This window comes from Pocillopora damicornis, chromosome 11 (assembly GCF_964200805.1).
Source record: "Pocillopora damicornis chromosome 11, jaPocDami1.2, whole genome shotgun sequence".
Taxonomy (NCBI): Eukaryota; Metazoa; Cnidaria; class Anthozoa; order Scleractinia; family Pocilloporidae; genus Pocillopora; species Pocillopora damicornis.
Genome location: NC_142680.1, coordinates 10751255 through 10767059, shown reverse-complemented (window position 1 = coordinate 10767059; position 15805 = coordinate 10751255). Strand labels below are relative to the sequence as shown.

Genomic DNA, 15805 nt, shown 5'->3' with positions numbered 1-15805 from the left:
GAAATGTTGTCAATACCCTCGAGTATTGGAGAGGTGGCTCCATATATAGTCAAAACGTTGCCTACCATACCAGGCCCCCACACGAGACCTTAACATACGATATCAGACCCCTTCCTTCATGTACAATAATATCAGCCCTCGACATACCATATGAGAACCCGATCATTGTAGGTTCTCGACACCATTTAATGTGAAACGTAATTATTGACATTTATATGAGCAATTCGCAAAATATGTTTCAAGTCAGCATAATCAAGAAAGGGGAAAAGAAAGGGTCGTTGTAGACTTATATGTTTTTAGAGTTTAGATCAGGTATTGTCTCAGCGTATTTAAGCGCTGGCTCATAATGGAATATAGAGATGAAGGAATTACAGTGAATGATGTCTTGAAGCGAAAGTCTTTCCCCTGAAAGGCTCCGCGACAATTCATAGTGGCAGGTTCAACAAATTTTTTTTTTGTTTCTTGACCTTCAAATCTATTTGTTCATTAAAACTTTTTATGAGAGAGTTCAAGGAGTCACTTGCGGATGACCCCTATTTTGTTCAATCACGCAACATGCTCTGTCCGTCTGTCTGTCTGTCTGTCTGTCTTTCTCTCTCTGAAACATTTTTTTGAAATGATAGACTAGTGAGCAGTACTGCACGAGCTAAAATAGTAATTACTTGATTTAATCTGCTTCGCCTTACGCGCAAAAAGCTTGGGATAAGGTATTTTTCAATGCTCGCGACTAGCTGTCTTAGTCTTGTGAGAAACGTATAGAGTCGGATATGTTTTTTTTATGTCTGGGTCCTGATGTTTTAGTATCACGCGAAAATTTTGGGGTCCAACGTGGTAATCTTCATGTCTAGGCCTTGCTGTTGTAGTCTTGTATCTTAGTCCTCTGAAACGTTTGCAAAGAGCTTTTACAGAATTTGTCTACGGAGCGCTTGTAGGCTGCACGAAAAAGCCCATTTCTCGAAATGTAGGGGGATATATTGCAAAAATATATTTCTCGAGATTGCTTACTTTACTAAAACTCTTCAGAATTTTTCAAGTGTTTGGAAAAATTCATGACAACTCCATAGCGGATTAAACGTGAACCTCAAAAATAGGGGGGTTCTTAAATCATTGAGAACTTGAAATTTACAACAATTGCGTTGTCCGATTTGCTGACAACTTTCGCTTTTGTCCAAATTCCTAACTGATCGACAGCTTCGACAGAATCGCCAACACTAAACTCCATCGCGACAATAAACAACACGGTCAGATCACAACAAGTTCATTCGAACAAGACGAAAGTTGTGAAAGAATGAACCGCCAGCGCGCGAACACGAACACTATTTATGACACGCAATATTTACATAATAAAGAAGTAGTTTAATTCAAGTGCACTCATTCGGATCAAAACAAAACGATCGGCGCTCGAAATGATAAACTATTTTCGCTTTTGCTCTTCGCAGTGATTACAACAACTCGTCCAAGATCCATTTTTAAACCTTTTGCGACGCTCTTTAATCCTAAAAACATATTAAGGCTAAAAATACACCGTGAATAGAAACTAAATCCATTCAAATGATTGCAGTTTATCGATCTCGAGTTCATTCATCTCAAGACAATGTAAACAAAAGGATACAAGATCACAAGTCTGTTCGCGCAAGGTAGCTTAATTACACTATTGTCCAAGTCTTTTGAAGTACCTTCCGCAATTCCTTTGGTCTTCTTCCAAAATATCTCACCTTTTTCGAAACGAATAAAACCGAAATCATTCGACACGTTTTCGGCAGCCACCGAAAGCAATGCCCAAAGGAATAAACCGAGCCTTCGAGGTAAAAAATCCAGCGGTGTCACCCATTTCAGTAAGTCACAAATAATCCGGGCTGGAGTCGTAATGTGATTGAAATTTGTGGTAGTGACATAATGAAGGTCAGACACGACACTGCTCCCCGGCTTTTTAATCGCGCTGTTCCTTTTAGCGAGCATCTATAGTAGAAATGACGCGGGATATAGCTTCCTAATATCTCAGAGACGGTCCTGGGCAACTTTTCACGTTGGAAACTGGCAAGAAAACGCTATAATTTGGTATTTTTAAGAATTATCGTTGAGACCTTGGATCTTTGACTACAGCGAATTTTACGAGTCTGTTGTTTTACCGTGGAACAACAATGGCAAAGCTGTCACAACTGTGTACCCAACGCGATCTGTGTCAAACAAAGGAGCCTTTGTTTTCTCCATGAAGAATAGATCTAAGCGGAGCAAGAGCCCTTATACTTATTATACTAATAGCACCGCAACATTCCACCCGCTGTTAGGAGGAGATTTAGTTTTCAAATTAAATCCTGGTCCTTTACAACAAGACGCTAGTTCTACTCACTTGGGGCAAGCTTCTAGAGCAAAGTGTCAGTCAGCTCGTAACACCTCCGATCTTACTGAAATTAAACGGGCTCCGTTGAATAGAACACCAGACAATAGTGGACTGTTATCACTTTGTTTACTAAATGCGCAATCAGTTAGGAATAAGACGGAAGACTTTGTTGACTAGACAAGCGAAAACGAATATGATCTCGTCGCAATTACCGAGACCTGGCTACAAAAGAGAGATGATGTAGTCAGAGTTGAACTTTGCCCCACTGGTTATAAGCTAATAGACCATCCTTGTTCGGGAAGGGGCGGAGGAGGCATAGGATTGCTCTTCCGTGACTGCTTAAGAGTTAATACCGTCAGATCTGCTGAGGAGGAAGCCATCGATCATTCTGAGCCACCTGTACAACTGTCGACATCTTGCAAGCTAAGGATTATTATTGCTTATGGAACACCACCTTCGGAAAACCACAGGGTCTCGTGTGCACCTTCCTAAAGGAGTTCGCTGATTCCATGGAATCTGTTATTCATTTATTCATTTACTCAACTTTAATTATACAGATCTTAATATACCAATTGAAGATAAATTAACAATTAAAATAAATAAAAAGAAAAAAATGAAAAAAATCACAAGATCTGAATAGTTAGGTCAGTTTATACAGAAAACGAAGATTCCTTATAAAAATAAACTGCCTCAATTAAAAAACATATATATATATATATATATATATATATATATATATATATAGAGAGAGAGAGAGAGAGAGAGAGAGAGAGAGAGAGAGAGCTAGACGAAACGGCACTTTTGTAACGTTGATGTGGCACTTTCGCAACGTTAAGTGGCACTTTTGCACCCCTCAAGTGGCACTTTTGTAACTAGTGGCACAATTCTAACGTACCTTATGGCACTTTTCTAACTTCACGTGGCACTTTATTAACCTTGCATGGCACTTTTGTACCATTGTGGCACTTTGGCACCTTTATGGCACTTTGGCAACTTTCATGTGCCACTTTGGGAAAGTCAGGGTTACGTGTTATTATTTTTGTTATTATTTTCAGAACCTAACCTTCATAGTGTTGTCAAATCTGCAACCTCTTTTCATGGTTTACACACTTTATAATACACAGTAGGAATATCACAAAATGCTCAAATATAGAGTAAAACGCAAGGTGCAGGAGAGAGGTTTGAATACTAAGAATTGGCATCATTTGTATGGCAATTTCACAACTCGTTATCGTTTTTATAACGCGCGCACCAGTGTCGTTTATCGGCGCTCTACTAACTTTGATAGTTGACTTGGGCCTTCTTCCCTTGTCAACTATCAGCAAATAAAAACCACGGGTTTGCCGTCTTATTGTTAAATAGTCATGAATGACATGGAAAGAATACAAGCTGAATTTGATTTTTTCTGGGTTGAGAAACGCGCCAACCACAGAACCACAGCAACAACAACCACAGGGGAGGGGTAGGTGGGCAGTTTCCCAGAAACGACCGTTAATCCAGAAATTCTCTGTCTCTTTTTGTTATTGGGAGACGTTGTCACGATTGCATTTGCTTGTGCCCTTACGAATTGAAAATGCCCAGCAAATTTCCTAGTTCCAATTACCTCAGGCCCTCACGATTCACGTTGGGGAACGTTTTAGTTTGATTGTCATCAGTCGTCAATTTAACTCACGCTATTTCGTTCAGTCGTTATTGAAAACACTGCCTTCGGCAGACAGGCTCAGTCTCAATTCAACATGCAGCACATTCAGTCGTTCGTATACTTTATTTGCTTTCATTTTAGTCATTCTTTATTTCCCGCGCCTGTTTGATTGACGTCTTTAATTTTGCAACGCAGCATATTACATGTCAACGGAAGCATTAGTTTTTAGTCGCGGATTGTATGTCATTGTTATTTCTGCTTTTAATTTCTCCCTCTTTTCTTCCCCTCAACGTCTTAGCCTTGAAATCCTACCCCCACCACCCTGTAAATCTTCTTTGGGCATCTTTCTGATCGATTTCTCAGTTTGGCTCCTCTCGTGTTCTCGATCCGCCCTTTCGCTTGTTCATTAAGATGGCCGGATTCTCTGGCTTTTGATTCAATCTGTCGAAGTGCAAGGGAGGAATATTAGGGGAATAATTAAAGGAGCTACGTCACGGAAATTTTGTGGATAGTTGGTCTAAACTGCTCTGAAATTATTGATAGACTATTTAACCCAGAAAAACATGCAGAGAAAAATAATAAAAAAATAAATAAATTTGCGGAAAGAAATAAGACCCCTACTATTAATTTCGATTTTTGATGGCCCGAGGAAACAACTTGAAACGTTTAGCCTAAATTTTTCACGTTGTAATTCATTTCCATCCAAGCCATTCGCAGCCAAAGACGGTTGTAAGCTGTTTCAGTGCTCTGATATAGCAATTGTTAATAAAAATGGCAGTTATTTTCAGGTTTCCTACGACACCAATACATAATTTGGCTGTTTAAAAATTTGTTAAAATCCCTGACAAAGCCCCTTCAAGTCGTATAGTGTCTATCGCGTGTCCCCTTCGTGCAGAACGCTTACCCTTACAATGCAGTACTTAAAATGTTTCAAAAATTGCTCATGGTGTAAAAAAAAATTGCTTCAGTGTGTGGCTGTAGCTGCAGCATTAGTTGTCTTGGGAGCAGCCATCATTTTTATTATTATTTATGGGCTAGCATACTCAGATAATCTGGAAATGGTGTTCAACCCTGATATTAATCCATCATCCAACAGCGACTGATTCACCTTGGGAATTACTGTGCTCTTGCAATGTTGTGCAAGACATTCCACGGTGCCTTCAATGAATTATTTGAGGTTTTAAATCCACGCAAAAAAAAAATGGTTATTAGAAAATTGAACTTCTTTTTTTAAGCTCGACGTCATTACTTTGTCGGTAAAAAGAAACAAAAAACGAGCAAAAGCAACAGCCAAAATAAATAGACCTATAGGTAAGCTGAAAACATCTGACTTCTTTTAATTCTGACGACGTTGTGCAATTTTCTATGCTCGATGAAAAAATCCTTGCCGCCCTTGCCTCTCTGACACAAGTTGTATTATTTTCAGTCTTCAAAGGAATAAAACTTCAGTGAGATTACCTCAAACATTTTAACTACGGCACATTCATGCGAGTATGCTGACTAATTCGTGCATTTTTCTCTTAAGTGAGGAATTTTATCACGGAACGGAGCTTTTCTGCATTAGAGATGCCTAGAGGTCATTAACTATTTAACATTCGCTAAAAACCGAATAACTGCCTGTTTTATTATAACAAGCAAACTTAACTGAAGTTTGAACCCCTTACTTCCCCTGCTCATCTTTCTTTATATGGCGCTAAAAATAAGCGGCCGATTTCCCGGAGTTTTATACCAGCTCATTGAAATTGGATGACTGGGTATTTTATTATGCTATAAAGTCAGTAGAATTCTAATATTATCAAGTACAAAATATGGTGTTTAAAACTTCCCATTGACAACAAAATCAGTCGAAACACCAAAAGCATGTGTATGGAGGATGAGCAGGTTTTACCTCTAACTGCAGGAATGGGTTATAAGCTGCTAGCTTGGAATTACTAGCAGAACAAGATATATACAAAGAGAGTTTATGTGCAACAGGATTTGAAATCAGGCGCTGTGCAAGGTCATTTCTCCCTTTGTCGCAAATCCTAGCTCAATGTTACCAAATGTGGCACTTTTGCAACGCGGCTTCGCAACAAGACATGGTTCCAAAAAAGTGGCTGTAATTGCAAAACAACGCAAGCTGAAAAGCTGTAACTTGGTGAACATAATGCTAAGTAGACAAGGTCAAACATAATAACGTTTCAGACTTTTTCCTCAAATGCCTTGACCGCAGTAAAACATTCAAGTTCAAAGAGTAAACTTTAGGCCTTTTTCGAAACGGTAAACTTGAACGTAGATGAAAGTTTAAACTATTACACCCGACTCTCTGCCAATCTCTTCAATACCCTGTTTAAAATTGGCGGGAATATACCAGCGTTTATTAGTCTCTCATCTATCTATTTATTCAACATAAAATTGGATTGTTCCCTTCTTTTGTTTGCGAAACCCCGATCACTGGCACTTTTGTATCTTTTTTTATGTAAAAAGCCATCTAAGATAAAAGCATTTTAAGTTGTGGACGTAAAACTCTGGACAAACATGCACAGTACTCTGCTATTGTAACTCCTAGAGTTTCATTGAAAAGGGCAAGATTTTGAAGAAGTTCTAACAAGGGAGAAAAAAGGTGACTAAAGTGCCACACTTCTCGTCTAGAGAGAGAGAGAGAGAGAGAGAGAGAGAGAGAGAGAGAGAGAGTGAGAGAGTGAGGGAGTGAGAGAGAGAGAGAGAGAGAGAGAGAGAGAGAGAGAGAGAGAGAGAGAGAGAGAGAGAGAGAGAGAGAGAGAGAGAGAGTGAGAGAGTGAGGGGGTGAGAGAGAGAGAGAGAGAGAGAGAGAGAGAGAGAGAGAGAGAGAGAGAGAGAGAGAGAGAGAGAGAGAGAGAGAGAGAGAGAGAGAGAGAGAGAGAGAGAGAGAGAGAGAGAGAGAGAGAGTGAGTTAAGAAAAATGCGAGGATGGACAACTTCTGACGTAAACTTCCACAAGATTGAGAATAAATTGTTCTGAAGAAATTTTTCTTGCCGAGAGAACAGCTGAGTACAAAGACGGAGTACCTTGTTAACCAGGGCTATCCCTCTAAATTTTTCGGATCAATTCTCCAAAGCCTCCGCCATTCCTAGAAATGATTTACTTAGGACTCGTGGAAAAGAAACGGAGAAATTATTTCCATTTGTTATAACATTTAATCTAAATTTACCCGACGTAGGCAACATAATCAGAAAGCATTTGTTCATTCCACAATCCAACCCCAAATTAAAAAAACCTTTTCCTCGAGGTTCTATCATACCATCTTTTTATCGGTCAAAAAATCTCAAAGAATTATGAGCACTATCTCTTTAAAACTGTCAACGAGGGACAAACAATTCATCACAACAATGGCTGCTTCAAATGCAAGAGGAATAGATGCGACCTCTGTCGGAACTTCTTTGTTGAATCTAAATCATTTCTTAGCTTTCAAACGGGCAAAAAATACACCATTCATTCCAGACTTCCTTGTGATTCTAAAAATGTGATTTATTTGGTTTCTTGCGAGAAATGTCGCTTGCAATACGTGGGATCTACCACTACCGACTTTAGAATTAGGTTTCATTATCACAAATCTGCTATGCTCACAAACAAAACAACTTGTGAAGTAGCAATACATTTTACCAGAATCCCACATACCCTAGGTGATTTTTCGTTCCAGTGTATTAATCAGGTACAGGCCCCAAGCGGCTCTGAAGAGATCGATGGGCTTTTAATAACAAAAGAGGCTTATTGGAGTGCTCAGCTGTTCTCTTTGGCACCCCATAGTTTAAATAAAAGAAAGGAATTTCATTCGAAAAACAGAATTTGCTATAATTAATTTTCCATTCTATATTGTTCGTTACTGATTAATCGTTCAAAGGCCCTTTTCTTGGATTTTGTCAGCCTTTTGGGTGTTGATTGGACTCAGAGGCCCTGCCAAGGGATCTTATTATGATTAATTTTATTTAAGGGCCCCTCCAGGGATTTTGTCGCTAATTTTCCCTTTTCAGGCTCCAAAGGCCTTGTTTTGGGATTTTGGTACGGTTTACAGTTGTAGGTAAGAGTGGGTCTATGCTTTTCTAATGCTTGCCGCATTGCCTCTTCAGTTGCGCTATTCGTTTTAGCAAGTTTAATTTTTTAGTTTTTATCTCTTGTATTTTGTCCATTAATTTCTTTGTGGCTTGTTTTTTTTTCGATATTTTTCGCTTTTTTGATTTTGTTCTTTTCATCTCTTTATTAACACCACTTTCTGCTCTTTCACGTGATTTTGTATCTTATTCATTAGTTGTCGCCTGTAATTACGTAATAAGTAGCACCTCGATCTTATTTAAAGCTCTTTTTTACTCAAAAGTTGTAAATAACTGAAGAAGGTCTCTGACCGAAACGTTTTTATTAAATTTTGTATCTTTTTTACGTCGGAAGTTGTCCATCCTCGCATTTTTCTAAACTCTCTACGTTCGTGTTTGCTGTGAGGTTTGGACTGCGAATCTTTATTGATCCTCCTGGTGCGGTGCACCTTTTTTGACCTGAGAGTTCTAGTAACAATTTTATATATATATATATATATATATATATATATATATATATATACACATAAAAAATTATACAAGTCTGCTCAAATAGTATGAAATATCATGACAATATAATATTAATCAATTATAAAAATCATAATATTAATCAATTATAAAAATCTTTATTTACGTTAAATTTATTTAGATAAAATTTATTACTACTGTTCTTAATTGATGAGAAATGTTCAATTGTTCCGATATCTAGTGTTAGGCAATTCCACAGGTCTACAATACGACTGAAGAAAGAAAACTTAAAAACATCAGTTTTAAAGAGGCCTTTCACCAGCCAGTGTAGGTTCACTATTTCTGATGTTATATTTGGGTGTCTTAAAATTTACACATGACAAAACATTGAAATCAGTATAACCTTTCAGGTATACGTAAAGAAAAAACAAAGATCCAAGATCTCTCTTCTATATTCTAAAGGTAAAAGTTTCAGTTGGTAACGTTTCCGCTCAGCCCCATACTATTGTAAAACAAATCTGTTTTCCTAATGGCAATGTGTTTTTGTCATTGTTTTCTCTATCCAAGAACTGAATGCATAATGAAGTATGGGGTTGTGCGGAAATTTTACCTTTCAGTTTGACAAGTCTCTCAGGATAACTTAAGTCAGTTTTCAGGATAAATTTAGTTGCACGTCTTTGTGCACACTCAAGTGCAGTGATCTTTTCTTTAATGTAAAGTGACCAGACCTGTGAAGCATACTCCAGCTGTGATCGAAAAGGTGATTTGTATGAAAGTATCAATGTTTTCTGATCACATTCATTGGTACAAGTTCTTTTGATCATGCCCAGCATCATGTTGACAAACAAACATATACAATCTTATCAAAGGAATGCTTGCTTGTCCTTGGGGATTTCAATATCCACGTGGACGTTCCAAATGATATCGACGCGGTGAAGTTCCTTGATCTTCGTGGATCGCTTGGGCTTGAACAGCACGTTACCAAACCGACACATATTTGGTCGCACATAAGATCTCTTTATCACGAGGAGAACTGAGACACTGCTGGGGTCAACTCGCTACTTCTCTGATCATTCGGCTGTTTGCTGTAGTATTCGCATAAAAAAGCCTGCGCCCTAAGCCAAGAGGGTGACTTATAGGAAGACCAAGTCTGTTGATCTTGACGGCCTCAAGCAAGATATCGCGAAGTCAAGGCTGTGTTGTCCATCCTCTTGTGAAGATTTTGACAAGTTTGTACAAAGTTACAACTACACCCTAAGCAGTATAATAGATCGCCATGCGCCACTGAAATCAAAAGTAATGAGGTCAAGGCCCCAGGTCCCCTGGTACAGCCAAGAAATTGCCGAGGCGAAAAGACAGTGACGCAAGGTTGACCAAACGTGGAGAAAGACAAAGTCCGCTGAAGACCTGCTGTTGTTCAAGAGATTACGAAATCAAGTTAACCGGGCACGGAGAAATTTTTACGTGGGCTTTGTAAAGGACCAAGGTGGTGATCAGCGAAAACTTTTCAGGGCAACAAAGGCACTCCTTATGCAGAAGGATGAAATCTGTTTCCCCAATTGTCATGATGCGGCTCTGGCAAATGACATTGTCCGCTATTTCCATCGTAAGATCCTTAATATCCGTAATGAACTAGACGGTACCGATGTTACCCAGAACAGATGTGGTGACCTGATTGACGACCCTGTTTTCAGCTCAAATCTCGAACCACCACATGGTTTCAAGGAAGAGACAGAGAAGGATGTATACCAGCTCATTTAGGCTTCAGTTAAGAAAAGCTGTATGCTCGATCCTTTGCCAAATTCTGTCTTACTGGGCAGCCTTGAAGAACTCCTTCCAATAATAATGTGGTCCCCCCAAAAAGGATCCTTCCCCCATCCCCGCCCCCCTAATCATCACATGTCAGTCCGACCAGATTGTAAGATCCACACCTCGAATCGACTGCTATTTCTCTGATCATGCACCAGTGTTGTGTCATCTTCATTCAATAAAGCCTTCTTTCTCCACCAGGACTCTCTCGTATAGGAAAATAAAACTAGTGAACGTGGATTCCCTGAATGATGACCGAGCTAATTCTGAGCTGTGTAAAAATCCACCGGACGACCTCGAGGAACTTCTTTTGTCCTATAACAAAACCCTTATAGCTGTGCTGGAAAAACATGCCCCTGTTAAGACTCGAACGATTGTTACGCGTCCGCAAGTTCCATGGTACACAGACGAAATCAGACAAGCCAAGAGAGAGCGACGGAAAGCTGAAAGAAGATGGAGATTGTCGAAACTTTATTACGACCTGGCTGTATTTAAAGTTAAGCGCAATGCTGTCTACAATCTTATGAACAAGGCACGACAGGCGTTTTACGCTAAACTTATCGAGGATAACAGCTGTAATCAGCGAAAGTTATTTCGTGTTAGTAAACGCCTGTTTAATCAGTCGCAGGGTGATGAGTTACCTCCGAATCTGCACGCCCACACTTTTGCAAACGAAGTTGGAAAGTATTTTGTGTCAAAGATTGATATAATCCAGAGACAAATCGATGCTGATATTACAGATTTACCTGCCTCCCCATCCACCCTTGCTGATGGCTTTACTCGGTCCACTCCATCGTTATCTGCATTCAAGATCCTGTCTGCCAACAGTGTTAAGTCGGTTAAACATAATTCAACATTTAAGTGTTGCCCACTTGACCCAATGCCCTTTCGCTTGGTCAGCTGATGTGATGCTCTTCTTCCCATCATTACTACGATCATTAACAAATCATTACAAGCCGGACACTTTCCTAAGTCCTGGAAGGAGGCAGTAGTATGTCCGTTACTCAAAAATCCTGGTCTTGATATCATATTCAAGAATTTCAGACCGGTAAGCAATTTAGCTTTCTTATCGAAGCTCACTGAGAAAGCAGTCTTCCATTAGATACACGAACACATGGTCGACACGAATCTATACCCGAACGCTCAATCAGCTCACAGGGTGCATCATAGCACTGAAACTAACTCTTCTGAAAGTGAAGAATGACATCCTGCTCAATATGAATAAACAACATGTAACCCTTCTAGTGCTACTCGATCTTATTGCTGCTTTCGATACAGTCGAGTATAATATCTTGCTGGAAGCACTCAATACGCTGGGACTTGGGGGCAGGATGTCCAAGTGGTTCCATTCGTATTTATCAGGGCGCAGTCAGAGGATATTAGTCCGTGGGTGTCCGTCGAAGAAGTTTGATTTGAACTGCGGAATACACTAAGGCTCCTGTTTAGGACCGCTCTTGTTTACCATCTATACGAGCTCGTTACCAGACGTCGTCGAAAAATATCTTCCATCTGTCCACTGCTATGCAGACGATACTCAACTTTACGTCTCTTCCGCCCTGCACATGAGACAGGTCACCTAGATGCCATTACTGCTATTGATTGTTGTATTAAGGCGATCAGGTGTTGGATGCGTGAGAATAAACTATTGTTGAACGAGGAAAAAACTGAGTTTCTTTTAATTGGCACGAAGCAGCAGCTCGCCAAAGTTGATGTTGGACACATTAAAGTTGGCAAAGTAAATATAGCTCCGCACTCTCCTGTCAAAAACCTTGGAGTCTGGTTTGACTCAAACCTATCTATGGTTGATCATATCACCAAGACTTGCTCTGCAGCGTTTTACTATCTTTGTAACATTAGAAGAATTAGAAAATATTTAACAAAAGAACGCACGGAGACACTTATTCATGTCTTTATATCTAGCCGCTTGGACTATTGTAACAGCCTCCTATTTGGAGTTCCTGAGTGCCATCTTCACAAATTACAGAGAGTCCAGAATGCAGCTGCACGTCTTATATTCCAGGAGAGCAGATTTTGTCATATCACACCTCTGCTCAAATCATTACACTGGCTGCCTATAAAATATCGCATAGTTTTTAAAATTATCTTAATTACTTTTAAAGCAATACATGATCTTGCCCCGGTCTGATTTCTGTTAGAGACACCGGAAGATATAATTTCCGTTCCAATGACGGCTTACTCCTTTCTCCTTGCAGGGGCAAAACACTCACCACGCTAGGCGATCGATCTTTCCATGCCGCCGCCCCTAAATTGTGGAACGATCTTCCGGGCTCTATCAGAAACACCCAATCTTTAAACAAGTTTAAGAAGGCCATTAAAACTTTTTTATTTGTCAAAGCTTTTTAATTCTTTGTGTCTAATTTCATATTTTTACATTTTCTTAGTGATCATTTTTATTTATTTATTTAATTTTTTTAAAATTTTTTTTATTTTTTATTTTATTTTAATTTTTTTTAGTTTTTAGTATCTATGTAGGGGTTGAATTTTTAACATTTAATTGTAATGCACAATTGAAAATTCTTATATTGACAATTGCGCAATATAAGTCTATAAATTATTGTTATTATTATTATTTATTCCTTTTCACTATCCACGTTAGGTAGTTATGTTGAATGAGAAAGACTTAAGCGTACGAAAGCTTATCTTTGCTAAAGAGTTGACCAGCTGTAGTGGATAGGTTATGTTTGACTCGTTTTCAAGGATCAGTGAACTGGAATCAATTTAAAGGTTGAATGTTTATCATCTACTTAGGTGACAGTGAAATTCTGTCTGACTCCTACTTTTGCAACCTGCGCTTCACACGCAAACGTATCAGATGGTTGAGGGGTAATTTCCACGGGGGTTCTAATAAACAATTCACTTGCAGATAATTTGAGCGCATAAATTTCGATTTGATTTTGTCATAAACAGCGACATGCTGATGACTTTAAATATATCATCACGCTTATTTTTGTTTTCGTCATTGAGCGAACCATGGGCAAGGAGAGATTGGGCTCAGCCAAGGAACAGGAATCTAAATCCAGCTCCTCCTCGTCCTAATCACAATAACGCGTTTGCCTTCCCTCTACTCTCGTAGGACCGTAAGATGATAAAACGGTCACTAGCCGTCTCTAAGATCGGTTTTTGTTGCAGGTTAGAATCATTTTAGCAGCAGGACCACAAGAACCCCCCCCTCCCTTACCGAGATTGTGTCCGTTTAAATATTTATTCTTGCACATCAAGAAAGCTTCTTTATGCTCGAATTCAAACAACTTTCCGGAAGTAATCGAAATAACTGTTACTCCGTAGATATTTCTTATTTTTACTCTTTGTTCTGATTTTTTAACCTTAAATGTTCCATTTATAGTGATGTTTCCGTTACAAGAAGTATGAAACCTCAGACATAAAAAGCGATTTGTAAAAGTTGTTGAGTTCGAAAGGATTGTGACTTTTGGTCCTTCACGGTTTTTGAATGACATTTTAATCACAAGTGTGTCCGCAGTGGTCAGAAAACACAACTAGAGGCAGGCTTTGGAGACCCTTGTTTACCAATATACTGCTGTATATTATGTGCATATCTAGATTCGAATTGGTGTAAATGTTCACCTATTGTGGTTGCATGAAGAATGTTAGTTTTTGAAAATGGATTTATCCTAGAAGGCTGTAGTAAATAGTATGTGTACAATGGAGACCAGATCAGGAAGTTATTCGTTGAAAAATCATTCACTTGGATGACATACTAAAGAAAACAGAATTGACTGGAAAATAAACATTTATTCTATCAAATTTCTCAGATGTCAAACTGTTGTATGGGAAAAAATTCTTATAACTTCAACATGCAAATGTTTGTGCTGGTCGAGGTTTCTGGTGTTCGCAAGGTGAAATGGAATGTGTTCTCTAACACGACTTTCTTTCAACACGGCGACTGCGTTTTTGTCCTCGGCATTTTCCGGCTTTGGTTGCAAAAGTAAAATTTCACCGCACGTAGGAGTCCACCAGTCCTTGTAAACATGAAATCCTCTTATCCAGGAAGAAATTTTTAGAATTCGGTTGTCACTCATACTTTTCGGGACCCTCTCAGTGTTAGTTGACACACTACATATGCTACATAATATGCCGATTTCCGTAGTGTGAGGTGAGAATTACAGTATGCTAATCACAATTGAAAGTGCCTTTATTTCAAGCAAGAATGCACTCTCAAAACGAGCTAGAGCATCACAAACGCAAAATATAGACGAGGTAACGTATGAGTGGTAGCAAAAGGCAACAATCAAGAATATTCCCCTGACCGGACCAATGTTGCAAGGAAAAGCCAAACGACCTAGTTAAGAGCTTGGAGACTCAGAATTCACAATGTCTAACGGATGGCTCGACAGATTCAAGAAAAGGTTTAACATTAGAAGCAAAGTTACAAGTGGTGAGGCAGGAGACGTTAGGGACGAAATTGTAACATCTTGGCAAGAGCGTTTACCAAATATCTTGAATGGCTACTCCCCAGAGAACATCTTCAACAAGGACGAAACAGGTCAATTTTTTCGAGCACTTCCAAACAGATCTCTAGCCGAGGTATCAAAGCAGTGTACTGGAAGGAAAAAATCCAAAGAAAGAGTAACGTGCACATTTTTTGTGGGCGGTAGAGAAAAATCGATTGCTATCGGCAAGTCAAAAAATCCGCGTTGCTTCAGAACAATCAGGGATACGTCTCAACTACCCTGCTTATACTTCAGACAGCCTAAAGCCTGGATGGATTTTAACATCCTAGATGACGTGCTATTCAAGCTTGACCGGAAATTAGCACGGAGCGAAGGAATGTTATTTTATTTCTAGACAATGCCCCTTGCCATCCTCCAGATATGAAGGCAAATACGATCATATCAAGATTGTGTTTTTTCCACCAAAATGTAAATTCAGACTCCAGCCTCTTTATCTTGGAATAATTCAAACATTCAAGCTAAAATACATGAAACTGATGCTGACACATGTCGTCAGCAAAATAGATGACTGCGACTGTGGAATTACTCCAAGCCATTAGGTGGATTGCTCAAGCCGGGGAAAACGTGTCAGAATCGACTATCAAGAAATGCTTTATAAAGGCAGGTTATCTTTTGGAAGACGAATCTCCAGTTTCATTTCCTGAGGAACACCAAGAATTTGATCCATTCCAGGAACTAGCAGATAGTGAACTGGTGCAGGTGAATTCATTGTTGATGCAAGATTTTAAGTTTTCACAGCTGCTGAAAGGAGATTACATGCCGAGCTGTCCTAAAACGTTTCGTAAACGTGATCGGACGTAACGCTTGCGCGCTTGCGTGACTTACAAAGTAGGCAAAGGTGATCGGAAGGCGCCTTCTCGATAATTTACGTTGAAATATCAGGTCATGAACTACGCACAGTGTGGAGTAGATCAAAATTAGAGAATAAAATTTGGCAATCTGGTCATAACAGACATATCGCGTTGCTTAAAAGGACACAAAAACAAGTTGAAATAAGTTACAGTGTTT

The 15805-nt window shown here is 39.2% G+C and overlaps 1 long non-coding RNA gene across 1 annotated transcript; it reads right to left on the bottom strand.

Annotated features, from left to right (window-relative positions):
- Positions 1 to 1335: 1335 nt before the first annotated feature.
- On the bottom strand, positions 1336 to 1874 carry LOC149037462 (uncharacterized). Its single transcript, XR_016180752.1, has 2 exons — positions 1613 to 1874; positions 1336 to 1496 (listed from the first exon to the last, which is right to left on the bottom strand). It is a non-coding gene; the product is annotated as an uncharacterized LOC149037462 (long non-coding RNA).
- Between the last annotated feature and the right edge of the window lie 13931 nt (positions 1875 to 15805).